Source organism: Myotis nattereri (assembly GCF_964212035.1).
Source record: "Myotis nattereri genome assembly, chromosome: 4".
Taxonomy (NCBI): Eukaryota; Metazoa; Chordata; class Mammalia; order Chiroptera; family Vespertilionidae; genus Myotis; species Myotis nattereri.
This window is the reverse complement of record NC_138079.1, coordinates 71,249,732-71,266,883: the sequence shown is the minus strand read 5'-3', so window position 1 is coordinate 71,266,883 and position 17,152 is coordinate 71,249,732. Positions and strand designations below refer to the sequence as shown.

At 40.4% G+C, this 17,152-nt stretch overlaps 1 protein-coding gene across 1 annotated transcript in view; it reads right to left on the bottom strand.

Annotated features, from left to right (window-relative positions):
- Positions 1-16,347, bottom strand: part of LOC308518374 (protein FAM170A-like) — a 30,825-nt gene extending 14,478 nt beyond the window's left edge. Inside the window, exon 1 of the mRNA XM_081090085.1 lies at positions 15,681-16,347. The gene's annotated coding sequence lies outside the window, so the exon portion shown is untranslated. The remainder of the gene's footprint in view (positions 1-15,680) is intronic.
- Positions 16,348-17,152: the final 805 nt, after the last annotated feature.

The window sequence follows — 17,152 nt, the reverse complement described above, 5'->3', positions numbered from 1 at the left end:
ATGTAAGTGTTTGTTAACATCATCAGTATCAAGGGTTAAAGGATACGTGAAAAGGGGGCCTTGCACAGTGATTCGCCTGGTACCTGGGAGACGCTCCATCAATGTCAGGGGAGACATCTCCCCCACAGCAGGAAGCCCACAGGAGAAGCTTTGCACTGGGCTCTGAAGAAACTCCTCGGGCGGGAGGACCTTTTCCACAATCCTATACTTGGAACTTTGGAGAAAGAGGGCTAATGTAGATCGCGCTGGTTTACAAAGAAACAGACAGAAGGAAGTGGAGGAAGACAGTCGGTAAGGGAGATGGAGGAGGGATAAAGGGGCACAGTCCATGAAAAAGAAAAATGGCAGGTTTTCTGACACCCAGATTACTATGGTTTGTTTGTTCCCCCTCATCGTGCTGCCTTTTAAGTGCTTACTGGTTAAGAAACACCTTCCTACAGAGTTCCAACTGTCAGGTGGCATCCGATCCTCTTTGAGGTTTTAATAAAGAGAGAGTAAAGGCCCAACCAGTGTGGCTCAGTAGTTGAGCGTCAACCCATGAACCAAGAGGTCTAGGTTCTATTTTGTGCTGGAATTCTGGGCCCCTCTGGTAGCTAATAGGTATTAGTCTGCCAGAAAATACGTGTAAATATTTTCATGAGGAAGCAGGGGAGGGCAAGGTAATGGTCTTAAAGTAGTGTTTAATATTTTGTGGCTTTGTCCATGGCCTACGTACCCTTGTGGACTCACATCTCAGTGCTAAAAAGAGAGGGCTATACATCTAAAAAAAATAAAGAGAAAATGTACTAACCATCCTGCCCTGCTCTGAGATACACGCATATCCCAAAAGGGGGAAGACCAACATTATCCCACCTCTACCTGGCCCACATCAAGAACTTCAGAAAGGAATCAGAGTCTGACAGAGTCAAGGATTGTACCAGGAGAGGCTGTCCAGTGAGAGCAAAAGCTGTTCCCCCAGAAGGCAACCAGCCTGCCCACGTGGGAGCTGGAGCAGCAAACACATCATGAAGCCCACAGGAGGTAAACAGAACTGGACAGCACACAGCAGATTAGCCCTAGGGACTCTGCTGGGGGTGGATGGGAGGGCATTAGCGTGTGTAACAGCCAGAAGGATAAAAATCGAAAACCACAGGTTATTACCATTTATGTGACCCCTTTTAAAACTCCAGGCTAGTGTGGCCCGAGAAAATGAGCTGACATTGGTAATAACACCGCCTTCTGTGCCTTTAGTACAGTTTAATCTGCACACAATGTTATAATGAGGATCCCTAGTGGGCTGTGCTCATCCAGACTAATTCTCTTCTGATGCCGGTGCTCCCAGGAAAAGAAACATGATTCTTGATTCTTATAATTTAATTATGTGCTGCTCTTCATATTAAAGTAATTCAAACTATTGTACCAATGTGACATACGATTTGTGTTACTTTTCTTATAAGTGGGATGGGCTGGTACTTGAATCATCTGTTTTCTCAATCCGGGTCCCTTGCAACCAATCACACACTTCTGAGAAATAGCAGGTCAGGGTTAGGGGCACAGTGCGTATTCATGAAAGAATTTCTCTGTAAAGAAGCAGTAAAGAACTGTTACATCAATTAAACTAGGAGGCCATTAGACAGAGGTGGTTCTAATAGCTTAGCATTCTATGCAAGCAACCCAAAACCTAAGCCTGTAAATGCCTAAAGTTAAGAAATCAAAACCTAAGGACAACCAATCACAAACAGCCAACTCAGCTTTCGCAAATAATATAACTGCTTATAAACTCCAGCCAGTCAGATAATCCCCTTGCTTTGCTTCCACATCTTTTCTGTAAAATGGTTCCTATTGGTAGAGCTCCTAGCCACTTCCCATTTGGCACTGCCCAATTCAAATGGGTTTTTATTCAAATAAACCCAAAATTTTTAATATGCCTCAGTTTATTATTTAATGGAACTAAGCAACACTAGTCTAAAGGAGAAGCAAAAAAAAAAAAAAAATGCTCATTAATATTAGCTGGAGCCTAGCCTTAACCTGTCTGGACCTCAGTTTCTTCTTGAGTTAAAAACAGAGCAAAACGGAAAACGTGCAGGTGAGATCTCCTATGCCTCTCCTCGGAGTTCCTATGAGAGCCAAAAAGTGATCATTTGAAACATTTTTAACCTATAAAGGATCATAAAAAATAAAGGCTGTATAGTCCATTAGGGTAATAGAACTTTGTTTTCAGGTAAGTTAAAATGCCTGCTACCCCAACTGTTGTTAAATAACAAAATTCAACCAAGTTAATGTAAAGATCTAATTGTCTGTATTCAGTGATTCACGAATGGGCAGCATCCCATCTAGTAACAAGAAGGCCACACTCCAAGGGGTTATACAAATGGAGGGTTTTTATAGGAAGAAGGGTGGGGCAGGGGAGCTATTAGCAAACAAAAGAAAGGATTAATTTTAGACCAGGAAATCATTTTGGGGGGAGAAAGGGCCAGCAAGGTTTTTACCAAGACTTTTTTTCTATGGGGTTTGTAGAGGGCCCATGTGACAGATTACCACATTGGTGTTGACCAGAAAATTGCAGACTGGTAGGTTAAGATTACATTCCTGGTGAAGGTTGACATGGTAGGGGCAGAGATAGAATATTGGGATTAGCTATTAGTTATAAGAAATACTAATCATGCTCTGTTAATTGGTCATTTTCTTCTAATTAAAGACAGCACATTCTAACCTGGCGGGGAGTTGTACACAGGACAGGGGAGCTAACCTGGAAATGCAGCTTCTGGACATGGAAGTATCTGAGCCCATTATCATACAAAGATTAACAACCTCATTGAGGAAAGGAAACAGTGGAGTCCCATGCCCCCAGCCCTTCGCAAACCCCCAGCCCTCACTGCTTGTAGTCTGTAACCATTGTACCCATTCTTATTCCTTTTGCCTACTTCCCATGCAATCTTTGTATTTGTACCCCATATAAGCAGCTGGCTTAGGGGGTGCAGAGCAGATTTTTGTGGATTACCTGCTGCTCTCCCATACTGCCGGCAGTATTGGAATAAAGACCCATATGATTCAACCCTGTCTCTGCTTAATTGGCTCAAGTAGTGACAGGCAGCCCAGACCCATTGGCTGTTGGATTTCAATAATGCAATAAGGTCAGGCATTAAGTCTAGGTTAAGTATCATGGGCTTTAGCACAACGGATACCATTTGGTGCCTGTGGTTTTCTTTTTAACATTGTGATTTTACCAGTTAAAAATTTATAAAATATACCACTGCAGCTCATAATTTTCATGTGATTACATAAAGTACAGAGACAAAGAAAAGGACCAAATCCCTTCCCATCGCAGTTTCTGGGCAGTTTTAGCTGATAATGTTTTAGTGGTGCTATTTTATACTATTGGATATTAAGCTTTCTTTCAGAGAACAAAGAAAATATATGTGCCAATACTAAGTTGATTTTGCCCCTGTTATCTTAAATGTACATGGGCATCTTCTTAAGGAAGTTTGCAAATCAATATGCCACCAGCGTAGTGAAAAGTGGCCACACACACCAAAAGTGTGACTAAAAGGAAGCATCCTTCCCATGAGAAAACCTAGTGGCTTTCAGCGAACAGAATAAGAATGAAATTAAATTAGAGTTGTGGGTGGTGACAGCAGAAGAAGTAGGTCATCCTTTTAAATGCCATTTCCTGCAAAGTTTCATGTTAATAGAAGCCTAAAGTCCAAAAAGTGAGTTTCCCTATTGCCTAGGGGAAATGATGTCAAAGTAATTTAAACATTTTTCAAATGACTTTCTTTAATATCCCCTGCAACTGAGAAATCTCCCAGACCTGTAAATCTTAGCAAAGCCATTGTTTCCAGCTCTAAACCTTGCCTTCGGGTTTGGCTTTCTCTCTTCTTTTATGGATGAATAACATTTTCAATCAAGTTGTTTTTCTTGTTACTCCGGGAACCAGGCCTGTTTTGAATAAACATAATCCTCCATTTCAGGCTCTCTGGCCTTCCCTTCTCGCCTCTGCTAGAACATGAGATTCACGGTCTGGGACCTGCGTGGCATGCAGAGGAGATGCAGTGCTGATGGGACAATGTTTTTGAAACCTTAAGAGCAGGGTCACCTCAGAGAAGATGCTTCAATTCTCTGAGTCGGGTTCCCAGCTGTAAACTATGGACAAGAGTGACACTAAAAGAATCAAATACAACTTCACTCAATGACCCCGCCTCCATGAACGCTCTCCTGTCCACTCTCTCCTCCCTTAGAGAGAGCCACCCACTCCCCACCTTGCGTTCCCACTGTGGTGTGAACAGATTTGGATCACAACATTTTAGTTCCCTTCCTTGTTTATATTTCTCTCTCCCTTCACCAGCCTAAAAACATTTAGAGGGCAGGACCTTTGCCTTATTTTAGGAATTCCCAAATCATGCTCACTAATGTTTGTTATGTAATGAGCTCAAAGTAATGTCTGATGAAAAATTAATTTGTTAATTGACTAGTTGATTGATTGAATGAATGCCACAGATGAAAGCGCCTTGTAAACCTCTGATCACTAGACAAATGTAAGTTACTATTATATGGAATTCTATGAATTAACTTTGAACTTAATTAGTCAATTGCTCAAAGTCAAGAGTTAACAGACCTTATAAATGTTCTCATTTCATGGCATCCTTAGATTTTGTTTATTTGTTTATTTAATCCAGACAGCTGCCAAGAATTGACATACCCTACAATAATAATATGCTAAAAAAAAACAACACACACACACACAAAACAAAAAACCAACAGTCCATGCAACAGAAATATTGAAAAATATTTTGCTGGTTAAAATAGTTGCCACTTGGAGATGCAATGATGAAATAATATACTTTAACTTCTTCTTTGGGTACAATTTGGTGTCCTGGTTCAGACCATTATACTAACACCAACACTAAACACTCGGGGGCCTGTCCTCAGATGCCCAGTTTTCACCAATTGCTTTTGATATGAGAGTACTTATAAGAAGTAGTTGGGTGTTTGGATTTTGTTTTTGTTTTTTACACTATTCAATTCATAAGTATTACATACCAGCTACATGTTGGCTAAGTACAAGAGCTGCAAACAAGAATTTCAAGGTGGGGTGTGGGCTGCACCAGAGGGTCTTGACAAGAACATAAATACCATAATCAAGGCAGAACATAAATGTCATAAGGCAATAGATAACTCCCCAGTGCTATGGGTCTAGACTAGAGACAGAAAGAAGAGACAGGCAAAAGAAGATCAGAAAAGGAGATGGAGGAGATAACACCTGTTATAAAAGTTAAGCTTTGGACAATATTTCAATCCACATAGATAGGGAGATCAGCATGATAGGGCTGGGGAAAGTGGGATTCTAAGAAGACATGATACTACAGAAAGTCCGGAAGGGAAGACCAGCTCCCATGGCTGTCTCTAGTCTTAATTTTCATTACATTCCATCTGTTCCTGGTATTCTATGCCAACTTGACTCTGGTAATAACCAGTTTCAGATTAGCTGCATTTGGTGTAAAACAACACTAATATTATTACTGCAAATATCTCTCCCTTTTTACTGCAGCAATAAGTATTATTTTAAAGTAATGGATCAATGTTGCATTTATATAATATCCTTAGAGAAATTATTCAAAATTTAAAATACACTTTGGGTAAATTATAATGTCTTTAATTTTTATTAGAATGCTAAACAAATATTTTTCTGCCTTTTCTGAAAATTATCTGTGCTTTACATGGAAAAACACCTTTTAATTACTATAGCATAACATTTTGCCAATGTCTACATCACTTGGTCTTTGCCAAATTCTGATGTCTAGCATTCGCATTAACTTCTTCAGAATATTTTTAAGAGCTGGGAAATGTAGATGCATAACCATAGAACATTTTGAACTCCATCAAATTCTAGAGCAGGCTCTTCAATCTGTGTTAGAAATAAAGAATTGGTTTAATGCAATGTCTTACAAACTGCTGTTCTACAGGATATTAATAGGTGTTTCACTTTAAAAAATGGGACTTATCAATTGAACAAAGTTAATTAGAATTTTTTGTTTGTTTTGCTTTTATTCACAAGACTTTTCAGAGTCATTAATATGTTCTCATAAGTTGTGAATCTCCAAAGAAGAGACATATGTCCTCCATACTTTACAAGGAAACATTTTTAGCCACGTCTATTAATTCCCAGAATGTTGTTTTAAGAAATACAAATCTGGCCCTGGCTGGTTTTGCTCAGTGGTTAGAGTGTGGGCCCACAAGCTGAAGGGACTTGGGCTCAATTCCCAGTCAAGGGCATGTACCTCAATTGCAGGTTCAATCCCCACCCTGGTTGGGGCATGTGCGGGAGGCAATCAATTTATGTGTGCCTCTCTCACACTGATGTTTCCCTCTCTCTCTCTCTCCCCACTCCTCCCTCTCTTTCACTCTCTAAAAATCAATGAAAAAAATATCCTTGGGTGAGGATTAAAATATATACAAATATGAAAAACAACTTATCTAATGAATTACACTAGATTAAAGATAATTCCACAATTCAGTTCTGGAAGAACAGTTGACCTCCACAGAAATGTCTCCCTTCACCCAACAAAAAGCATGCTGAGCAAAACCAAGAGTATTAATCCCAAACACAAAAAAAAATGTTACATAAATTATGTGGCAAATGCCACTTAGGCAATTCTTCCAAGGTGCCAAAACAAAAACTTTAAATATTAATTCCAAAGAAATACTGAAATTTTTCTAAAGTACAAAACATATTTGATATGCTAATAAATTGGTAACCAGTTACCATATATTAGATAAGTAGATACACAAACTATTTCATTCAGGTTTACTCACTTGCTAAACACATACCATCAGAATATCTAATAACTTAAAAAAAAGTATTTACATAAAATTCACTATTCAAATCAAAAATTGCTTCAGTGAATCTGCATGTACATGCCAGAGAAAACATTTATGTAGCACAAAAGCCGTAGTAAAAAGCCCCCTCTCAGCTGTTCTCAAGACAGGTTTGGGGCTTGTGCACTCCGGTCAAAAGTGCTGTGTCTCCTCCCTCACATGACTAAGAGAAAAATCTACAGAAAGGACCTCCCACTTCCCAAACCCAAACCTTGTCTATTATTTCCTCCTAGGCCTGTGAAGAAATAAGGTCAAGCAATGTGGGAAAGCCCATATATTAGAATAAAAGGGAGAAATGATGAGCTCATGAAGAGAGAAGTAAACTTCTGAAGGACAAACTTGGCCAGGCACTTATCCCCATCTGCCAAGTCTATGATCCTTTAAAAATATATTTTAAAAACTTGTAAAGATATCTGAAAATGTGATTTAAGCTATTTTAACTGTTTTTATAGGTATGTAAGAGTAATTTCGTGATTTGTGGGAATTGTTTTGTGATTTTGGGTGGGTTAGAAGTCCTTTACAATTTTTCCCACTTAAAATAGTGGGACATAGGCTACCCCTCTTCAAATATTTGACATCCAAAATATTTGCTTAGATTTGGATAAAGAAGGATGCCTAGTTATGTATTTGAACTATTCATGGAGTAGGTGGTTTGATATCTGCCAAAATAGTTTAACTTTTTCCAAGTAGACACCTTGGAAGTATAGGAATGTGTGACATTACTCCAACAATACTTTAATTACTCAAAATGTTTTTAACACCTTTTTAAAAATTGCCTTTATTTAGACTTTTAAATCTCCTTAGTGGTGAGAACAGACAAAGATATTCAGAGCCAGATCTGGAAAATAAGGTAAGTAGTCCTTCCAAGAAATTGTATTTTTGATCAACTGGGGGTCTCTTTTTAAAGTAATCTCACCGAATCTCTTGTGTGACTTATGAGTGGTTCTGAAATCAGTAGGATAGGAGACATTCCAAAGTGTTTTGATTCATGGCAACATCATTAGAAAAGATACATTGTCCTGAAATGAATGTGAAAGATAACACTATTTGTTAGGAACATTTCGATATGGTTGTTCAAAATAGCTCTCATACCTCTTTTCATGTTTTGTTCAAAAATAACTTGTCTACTTAAAGCAAATCCTTAGAGAACTAGATTTGTCTTTTCATTCAAATGGGATATTTCCCTTTCAAGTATTATTTGGAAGGAAAGATGAGACTTACTTTGTTTTGGCTCCCTCTCACTTATAATGTAGGGGAGAAAAACTAGGAGGAGATTAAAACAAAAATAGACAAGGTTTGGGTTTGGGAAGTGGGAGGTAAGAGACAGATAATTTGTTTTTTGGTTTTTAAATATATATATTTTATTGATTTTTTACAAAGAGGAAGGGAGAGGGATAGAGAGTTAGAAACATCGACGAGAGAGAAACATCGATCAGCTGCCTCCTGCACACCTCCCACTGGGGATGTGCCCACAACCAATGTACATGCCCTTGACCGGAATCGAACCTGGGACCCTTCAGTCCGCAGGCTGACGCTCTATCCACTGAGCCAAACCAGTTACGGCAATAGACAGATATTTGACAGGGAGATCAATCAGATTCACAGGACAAGGCACAGATTGTTTCAGAATCTTTCAGTACCTCCCAAGGCAACCAGACAAACCTTTGATGGTTTTCAATCATAATATTTACCTTGAATTTCAAGTAACCTTAAAGCTACAGTCCTTTTGGCTCTCAGCAATATAACAATGGGCACTTATGAGACCTGGATTTCCTGTTCCCATTCTGCCATTGGACCTTAATCTACTGAGGACAGAGAACTCTGTTTTGTTCATAAATACATCCAAAGTAGTTACAATATGTACTCCCAGGTGCTCAATAAATACTTGAAGTAAGAAGGCTTAATTTCTCTAGGTCTCAATTTCCTTATCTGTTAAATAAGGACACTGGCTTACATCAAGAGATTTCAACCATGGGATGTATTTACTAGTAGAGCCTCATCTGTTTTGCTTTCCTCCTCTTTCTAATGGCAGAAGTGGGATTTATTCCAGGGATGCAAGGATGGTTCAACATCCACAAATCTGTCAATGTGATACACTACAGTAACAAAATGAAGGCTATAAATCATATGCTCATTCCAACAGATATAGAAAAAACATTTGACAAAATTCAACACCCATTTATGATAAAACTCTCAGAAAAGTGGGTATAGACAAAACATATTTCAGCACAATAAAGGCTATGTATAACAAGCTGACAGCTAACATCATACTCAATGTTGAAAACCTGAAAGCTTTTCCTTTAAAATCAGGAACAAGACAGATACACCCACTCTTGTCACTTTTATTCGATATAGTATTGGAGGGTCTAGCCACAGAAATTGGGCATGAAAAATAAATAAAAAGCATCCAAGTCAGAAAGAAATAAGTAAAACTCTATTTGCAGACAACATGATGATATATATAGAAAACCCTAAAGACTCTACCAGAAGATTATTAGAACTAATAGTCAAATTCAATAAAATTGCAGGTAGAAATGAACACATAAAAATCTTTTTTGATTTTATACACTAACAACAAGCTATCCAAAAGAGAAATTAAGAAAACACTCCATTTACAATTGCTTCCTATATGATAAAAGCCTAATATGCTAAGTGTCTGGTCATCCGGTAGTCCGTTCAACCAATCAAAGCATAATATGCTAATAATATGCTAAGGCTGCTCAACCACTCCCTATGATGTGCACTGACCACCAGGAGGAAGATGCTCTGACTGGTAGGTTAGCTTGCTGCTGGGGTCTGGCGGATCAGGACTGAGTGAGACAGGCCAGACAATCCCTCGAGCCCTCCCGCAGTCCCTCTCTGGCTGGCCAACCTGCCGCATCCCTCCTGGGCCTCAATTGTGCACTGGTGGGGTCCCTCAGCCTGGCCTGCGCTGTCTCACAATCCGGGACACCTCAGGGAATGTCGGAGAGCCGGTTTTGGCCCGATCCCACAGGCCAGATGAAGGGCCTCTAGTCAATAATAATAAAATAGCTAGAAATAAATTTAACCAAGGAAGTAAAGTACCTGTATACTGTAAATAAATTATAGGACATTGATAAAAGTAATTGAAGAAAACATAAATAAATAAAAAATACTGAGTGCTCATAAATTGGAAGAATCAATATTGCTAAAGTGTCCATATTACCCAAAGCAAATACAGATTCAGTGCAATCTCTGTCAAAATTCTAATAGTATTTTATAGAACAATCTTAAATTTTCTGTGAGGTTACAAAAGACCTAATGAAAAAGAACAAAGCTGGAGGCATTCTACTCCCTGATTTCAAACTATATTACAAAGCTATGATAATAAAAAAAAAATATATGGTATTGGCATCAAAATAGACGCACAGATCAATGGAACAGAACAGAGAGCCCAGAAATAAACACACATACATATGGTCAATTAATTTATGGCCAAGGAGGCAAGAATATACTATGAGGAAAGGTCAGTGTCTTCAATAAATGGTGTTGAGAAAAGTGGACAGTCATATGCAAAGGAATAAAACTACTATCTTACACCATACACAAAAAATTAACTCAAAATGAATTAAAGACTTGAATATAAGACAGGTCTACTTAGAGGGGCTATTGCATGGGCATTAGTGCAAGGTTTTTTTATAGCTACTAATATTAAAGAAATTATTTCTGGATTCTTTAACTGCATTGTCAGTTATTGAACAGCTAGAAGCCTGACTTCCAGATAGCCTTAGGAAGCATACTTTAATCTCTCTGGGCTTCAAATTCCTTCTTTACAAAATGAGAAGGCAGCATCATAAACCATTGCAAGTATTTATAACAGAGGAGATTTAATACACAGAATGAGTTACTCAGGTGATAGAGAAGCTAGAGCCAAATGGGATGATGTGGTAACGCAGATATTAGGAACAGCAGGAAGCCAATGGCACCTCTAGATGCAAAACAAAGAGAGGAGGCGGAATTGCTGGAGCTCAGGAGAGTCCAACAGCCAACAAAGGCTGGGACTATGGTGGGCCTGTAAAATGGGAGTTGGAACCACAGATAAATTCAGCAACTGTCAGAGAATCAGCCCAAGGCAGAGAAGGAGGAGGGAAAATACTCTGGCTTTTCCCTTCTCCCTTTCCTCTCCCTCCCTCCAGTCTCTCACCAGTGCCTTCCCTGGCTAAACTCAGGAGAAACCTGGGAACAACAGAGTTTGGGGAATGACAGCCTTCATGGGTCAGCCTCTCCATGACAGAGAACAGAAGGGCATAAGAAAAGGATTGAGGCTGAGCAGGTCTAAGATCACCACAGTCTAGAGGTATCCACATTTTTTTTCAAGAGCAGTAACATGAAAATAAAGACATAAGTCAGAGGACTGTTTGAACTGATGATAATGGTAGCTGGAGCCCAGCCGGTGCAGCTCAGTGATGAGCATTGAACTATGAACCAGGAGGTCACAGTTTGATTCCCAGTCAGGGCACATGCCCAGGATGCAGGCTCGAACCCCAGTGTAGGACATGCAGGAGGCAACCAATCAATGATTCTCTGTCATCATCAATGTTTCTACCTCTCTCTCCCTCTCCCTTTCTCTCTGATATATGTGTGTGTGTGTGTATGTTTATATATAAATATATATATTTATATACATAAACATATATATTTATATATGCTTATATATATATAAATATATAAATACACACACACACACACACACACACACACACACACACACACACACGAGGCCCAATGCACAAAGCCGCGGATGCTTGCCTTGGCCCTCGTAGCCCTGGCTTTGTCCGGAAGGTCATCTGGAAGGACATCCTTCTCTGGAAGGTCATCCAGCTGTCCGGTCTAATCAGCATAGTATGTTTTTATTATTATAGATTTTTAAAAAGGTAACGATAGCTGGTAAAGATCAATGACTGACATATAAACATGGGACTTTGCTTAGATAAAAGGCAAAGCTATATCAAGGCATTATTCACATTCACAATCTTTTTATCCATCAAATGGGTCTGGTACATGTCCATCACACCTGCTAACATGATTTCTGACAGCTGTATTCAATAGGAGCTAATGTATATGTGTGCTTTTGTTTGGTCATTTTAAAAATTTAACCAAAAGTTCCAGGCAGTCAGGACCCAGAGGTTAGGTAGCTGCGCTGGCCTAAGGACCTCTTACTGGCTGGACCAAGATACTGCAATTCCTTCATTTCTTCAGGGTGGTGCCTGCACCCTCCACTGGGGAAAGATTCCTGAAACTTCCAGGGAGGTGGTATAACTACCACAGTGGTCCTGCCAACATTGTCAGCCTCCACCAGGCCATGGGCACTGATTCTTGGTTAGGAAGTTCTTAAGCCTAGTTCTCAGTCATGCAAATGATTCTTAAGGGACCCAGGACTGCTAAGAAGAACTTCCTGGAGCCTTAGCACTTACCCACCCCTAGCCCTTTTGGGGGGACCAGATTTCTAAAGTAAAATCTTTGGGTATCAATTAGAACTAGACCAAAACTTGGAGTTCCTCACCCACCGGGCAATCATGCTTGTGTTTTATTCTCTAGAAGCCTGCTGGGCACTGGACCTCAGCCAACTGTGCTGAAAACACACAGGTGAAACCTGGCACTTCCGTTTTGTGTGAGGATCATTGTGATGCTCCCCCCCCCCCACCCCGCCCCTTAAAATGATCCACATAAGCACAAACTCATGCTTTTCTCTATCAGCCCACGGAAATGCTATAATTCCATGAATAAGAAGCCCTGTGCCCACCCTTTAGGTTTCCCTCCTCCTCATCCAGAGTTCTAGCCACCAGTGACAGTGACTGGCGCCAGGAGGCAGTGCCAGGGCTGGGTGAAGAGGGTCAAGTTTCAGCCAAGGCTGCAAAAAGCCTGCCCAGCAGAAATAGGAGCGCTCATCAGCCAGGTGACAAACAGAATTTTGTTCATGTCTACAAAATGTATACTCCCACATGCCCCACCGCACACATCAGAATTTAGGAAGGAGTAAATATGGCCCACTGTCAGCGTATGGAGGGGAATCCAGGAAACTAGCTGGGAGACTTTATCTAAGAAGGAATTTTTTTAAAGGAAGTCATTTATTTAAGACAACAAAAGGTTTCTATCTTGTTTTTACATTTAACATTTTAATGGTTGGAAGGTTAAGGTTTTTGAGCAAGGATTGTTGCTATTCACCTAGAAGCAACTGATGGTTTTTAGTGAACTTGCCCCTCTCACAGGTATTTAAGAAGGCCTTTATAATGTCAAGCCCTGATCTTTTCCCTGAAAGAAGGCAAGAGACATAAGAATGACCTCTATAAAGTGGCAGTGAGTCACAGAGGAGCCAGCCTACCCATCGCCCTCAGGGAATCTACAGAGACAGAGAGGTAGACAGCTAGTTTGAAAAGGACAGAGGTAAAGGGACATCTGAAGACTCAAATCTCATGATAAGTTCACTTTGCAGAAAAACAGGAAGTAGACTCTCTGATGAGGGGACTTCAGGTGGTTAATTCCCTTACAGTCTGGGGCTCTGCCACTAGTTTCTCTCTCTGCCCTTATTCCCCTCCTCTTCCCAACCTCATCCTTTCCCCTGCAGGATGCAGATAATTAGCAAGCGCCCTGGAAGGGGGCCCTTGTAATCATTCCTTAGTGTCTTTTCCAATTGTCTAAGCTAATAAGAATCTAGGGTTTTCTAAACTAGTTCAACATATGGACCCCAAAAAAGGAAATTTACACTTACAGCTACTGTCGATGGCCTTTCCACAGTTAAATGTGTTTTCTTCAATCTTGTGCTATTTAAATAGTCAGTTCTACAGAACATTGCCCCTTTGGTGAAAGTGCTGGGACTTCAGCGTGTGGGGGTGAGAGCACTTTCAGGCAATGGACCTGCGGGGGAGGGTGGGGAGTGAGGCGGGGGGGGGGGGGGGGGGGCAGAACAGGCCGGCCCCCAAGAGTAAGAGCAGCAGCAGGAGTGGCAGCCCCTTCCTTCCACAAAGATGCTCCAGGTAGATGCAGGGAGAGGACCTCGTTGAAAGAAAACATGGGGAGGAAAAGGAGGTCAGCATCAAAAAGCACCTGAGCACCCACCAGCTTTGTACCATTTCAGGGATAAAAGTAAGAACTTTAGGATGTCAGACCCAACTCTCCTATCCTGGGCTTTCATTTGTTTCTACAAAAGCCTCCCTCGGCCCTGGGGGCCCCCTGGAATCACCTGGGGAGCTTTAAGAAGGCAATCTGATGTCAGGCCGCTCACCAAACCAATTGCACAAGGATGTCTGAGGGAAAGGGGCAAGCACTGGAGGTCTGAACAACTCCCCCGATGACCCTAAGGTGACAGGAGGTTCCGAGACATACTTGACTCCACTGTCCGCACCTGGATCTAGAAGCCGCATTGGGAGCACCTCGGTGACCAGGAATTCACTGCCTTCCAAGGAAAGTTAGTCCCTGTTAAGACCGTTCTGGTTTGTACAGGTTTTCCTTATGCTGGGGCTGGCTCAACCTGCCTTTCTGTAACACCCACCAAATTGGCCTAGCTCCGCCCACAAGGGCCAACGAAAATCTACATAATGATACAAACCTGGAGGAACTTTGCTAGCACAGCTGACAGGCTGAGGGCAAAGCTGAGGCCAAATTTAACCAAATGAAATCTAACAGGTACTTGTGTTCTTTTACTTGGGGCTAAGAAACTGCACAAGGAGAGGATGCGAGAGAAAGGGCTTAGCAACAGGACAGATTCCTGGGTAGGGGTGGAGGGTGGAGGCAGTAACTCAACAGGAATCATCAGAATGAGTGGCTGCCCAAACTGTGCCTACTCTCTCTCCCGGCTGCATTAGCAGACACGGGATTCCAGAAAGCGGGATACTCTGGAGACCCACCTGTGGTAAAGACCTAACGCCACGCCACGTGTCACACACTTCAGAAGAGACAGAGAAATAGAGAGAATGAGCCCAACAGTGAGGAATTTTTATTACATGTTTATTAAATGTTTCAAATAAACTTTTAGGGGGAAAGCAAGTAGAAAAGAAAATATTAAAATAAGGAACAGGAAACTAGCATTTGAGTCTATAGTCTGTGTCAGGTGTCATACTTACATCAGGGGATCTTCTCAGGTAATCATGCGGATGTGAACACACAGTACAGTGTGCAGATGATGTGTTGTGGAATTGTGTCCCTGAAACCTGTATACTTTTGTTAACCCGTGTCACCCCAATAAAATTCAATAAAAAGAAGGGAAGAAGGACAGCCTCTGAGGTTACCTAATTATCTAAAGGGAAGATGTTTACATGGTCTCAATGATAAAACTAGGATGGGGAGTGGGCTTGAAGTTTAAAAAACAGATCACTTCAACTTTTGGGCAGGGGAGGGTCTCCTTTGGAAAAGACTAAGATAATTATGCCCAGTTGGTAGAACTCAGTTCATTAGTCCACACAGACTCCTCTTGTTTATTTATTCATTAACTCCTTTGTTTACACACACAGTTTTCAAGTCCCCACGGCCCACTAGCACTTCTCTCCCACTTCATAGGCAACAATGCAGTTTCTTCTTCCCCATTTTAATGTTTCTTTTTCTTTTACTTTTTAAATTAAATTTTATTGGGGTGACATTGGTCAACATGAACATACAGGTTTAATGTGTGGATTTCTAAGTTACAATATCTATATATAGCACCATGTGTCCACCCCAAAAGTCATCTTCTCCTGTCACTTCATATTAGACCCTCCTTCTTCCCCCACTCCCTGGCAACCACCACACTGCTGTGTGTGTTCATGAATTTCAGTTTATATCCCACATATGAGTGAAATCTTATGGTTCTTAGCTTTTTCTGTCTGACTTACTGAACTTAGCATAATGTTCTCACGGTCCATCCATGTTGTAAATGACTCTATTTCATCCTTTCTTATGGCTGAGTAGTATTCCATTGTGTATATGTACCACATCTCCTTTATCCAGTCCTCTATAGCAGGGCACTTTGGCTGCTTCCATGTCTTGGCCACCATGAATAATGCTGCAATGAACATAGGGGTGCATATAATGTTTCTTTTTCATCTGTTTTCCCCCCAACAGTTCTTTATTTGAAACACTTAATTCTTTTATTTGCATATGTTCTTATAAAATTCTGTATGTGTTCTGTAAATTTTCTTTTCCTATACTTTGCCATTTTCCATGAGAATTTGTACCTTTTCCTTGTTAGTTTGCAGTAGTTCTCTGTGTCTTCTACATATTAGTCCCTTGTTGGCAGCAGCCACATTATTTATAGTCTACTAACATTCTAATATTTGTAATAACATTGCCCAGTTATAATAAAAATCAGCTTTATCTTTCTTATGGATTTTACATTTCAAGTTTTATTTAACAAATCCTTCCCAACCTTAAGGTCACAAAGAAATTCCCCTACATTTTCTTCTAATAACTGTATAGTTCTAACTTTCACATTTTGATCTTTGATTTCTGAAACCCACCTATGGATGTGGTATTATGACAAGAGCAACCTTATTTTTCTCCATGTAATGAACCTGTTTTTCCAATGGCATCTCCTGCAGAATCCTTTTTTCCCAATAGACTTGTGTCCCACCTGTACATTCTATTCATTTCCAATCAATACATGAGTCTGGTCTTGAGCTCTATATGCTGTGTCATTGATCTATTTGTCTGTTCTTGCACCCACCTGGCACTTTTTACTACTATGGCTGTGCAGTATGTCTTCATATCTGCCCCAGACTGTTACCCCATTTCCTCTTATTTCAGGACTGGCTTACTGTGGAGAAGTTCTGGAGGTCTGCAGGACCACATTGTGCTTATAGTTAACAATACTGTACTGAACACTGAAAATTTTGTTTAAAGGAGTAATTTCATGGCATTTACCATGGTGGTTTTTAAAAAGAGATTCACTTACTGTTATAGACATTCATTATTCTGCATAAATTTTAGAGTAAAGGCTATGACGTGCATTAAAAAACCCGTGGGATTTTATAGGGATTGAATTGAAATTGTATCTCGTTTAGGAAGAATCGCCATCTTCATTATATTAAGTCTTCTCATCCAAGAGCATGGAATGTCCCTCCATTTATTCAGGTTATCTTCTATGTCCTTTATTTACATTTTACAACTTGTCGCCACAGACTGTGTATATACTCTTGGATACATTAATGCCTAGATACAGTCTTCCTGGCAGAAATCCTATATGTGCTCTGATAGAGAAATGATATCAGGATAACAGAAGCCTCTGGTTAATATGGGATTTTTCAAACACATTCACATTTCCTGTGCTATCCTGCAGGTGTGTGCAAAATAGCTAACCCAGCTGCTA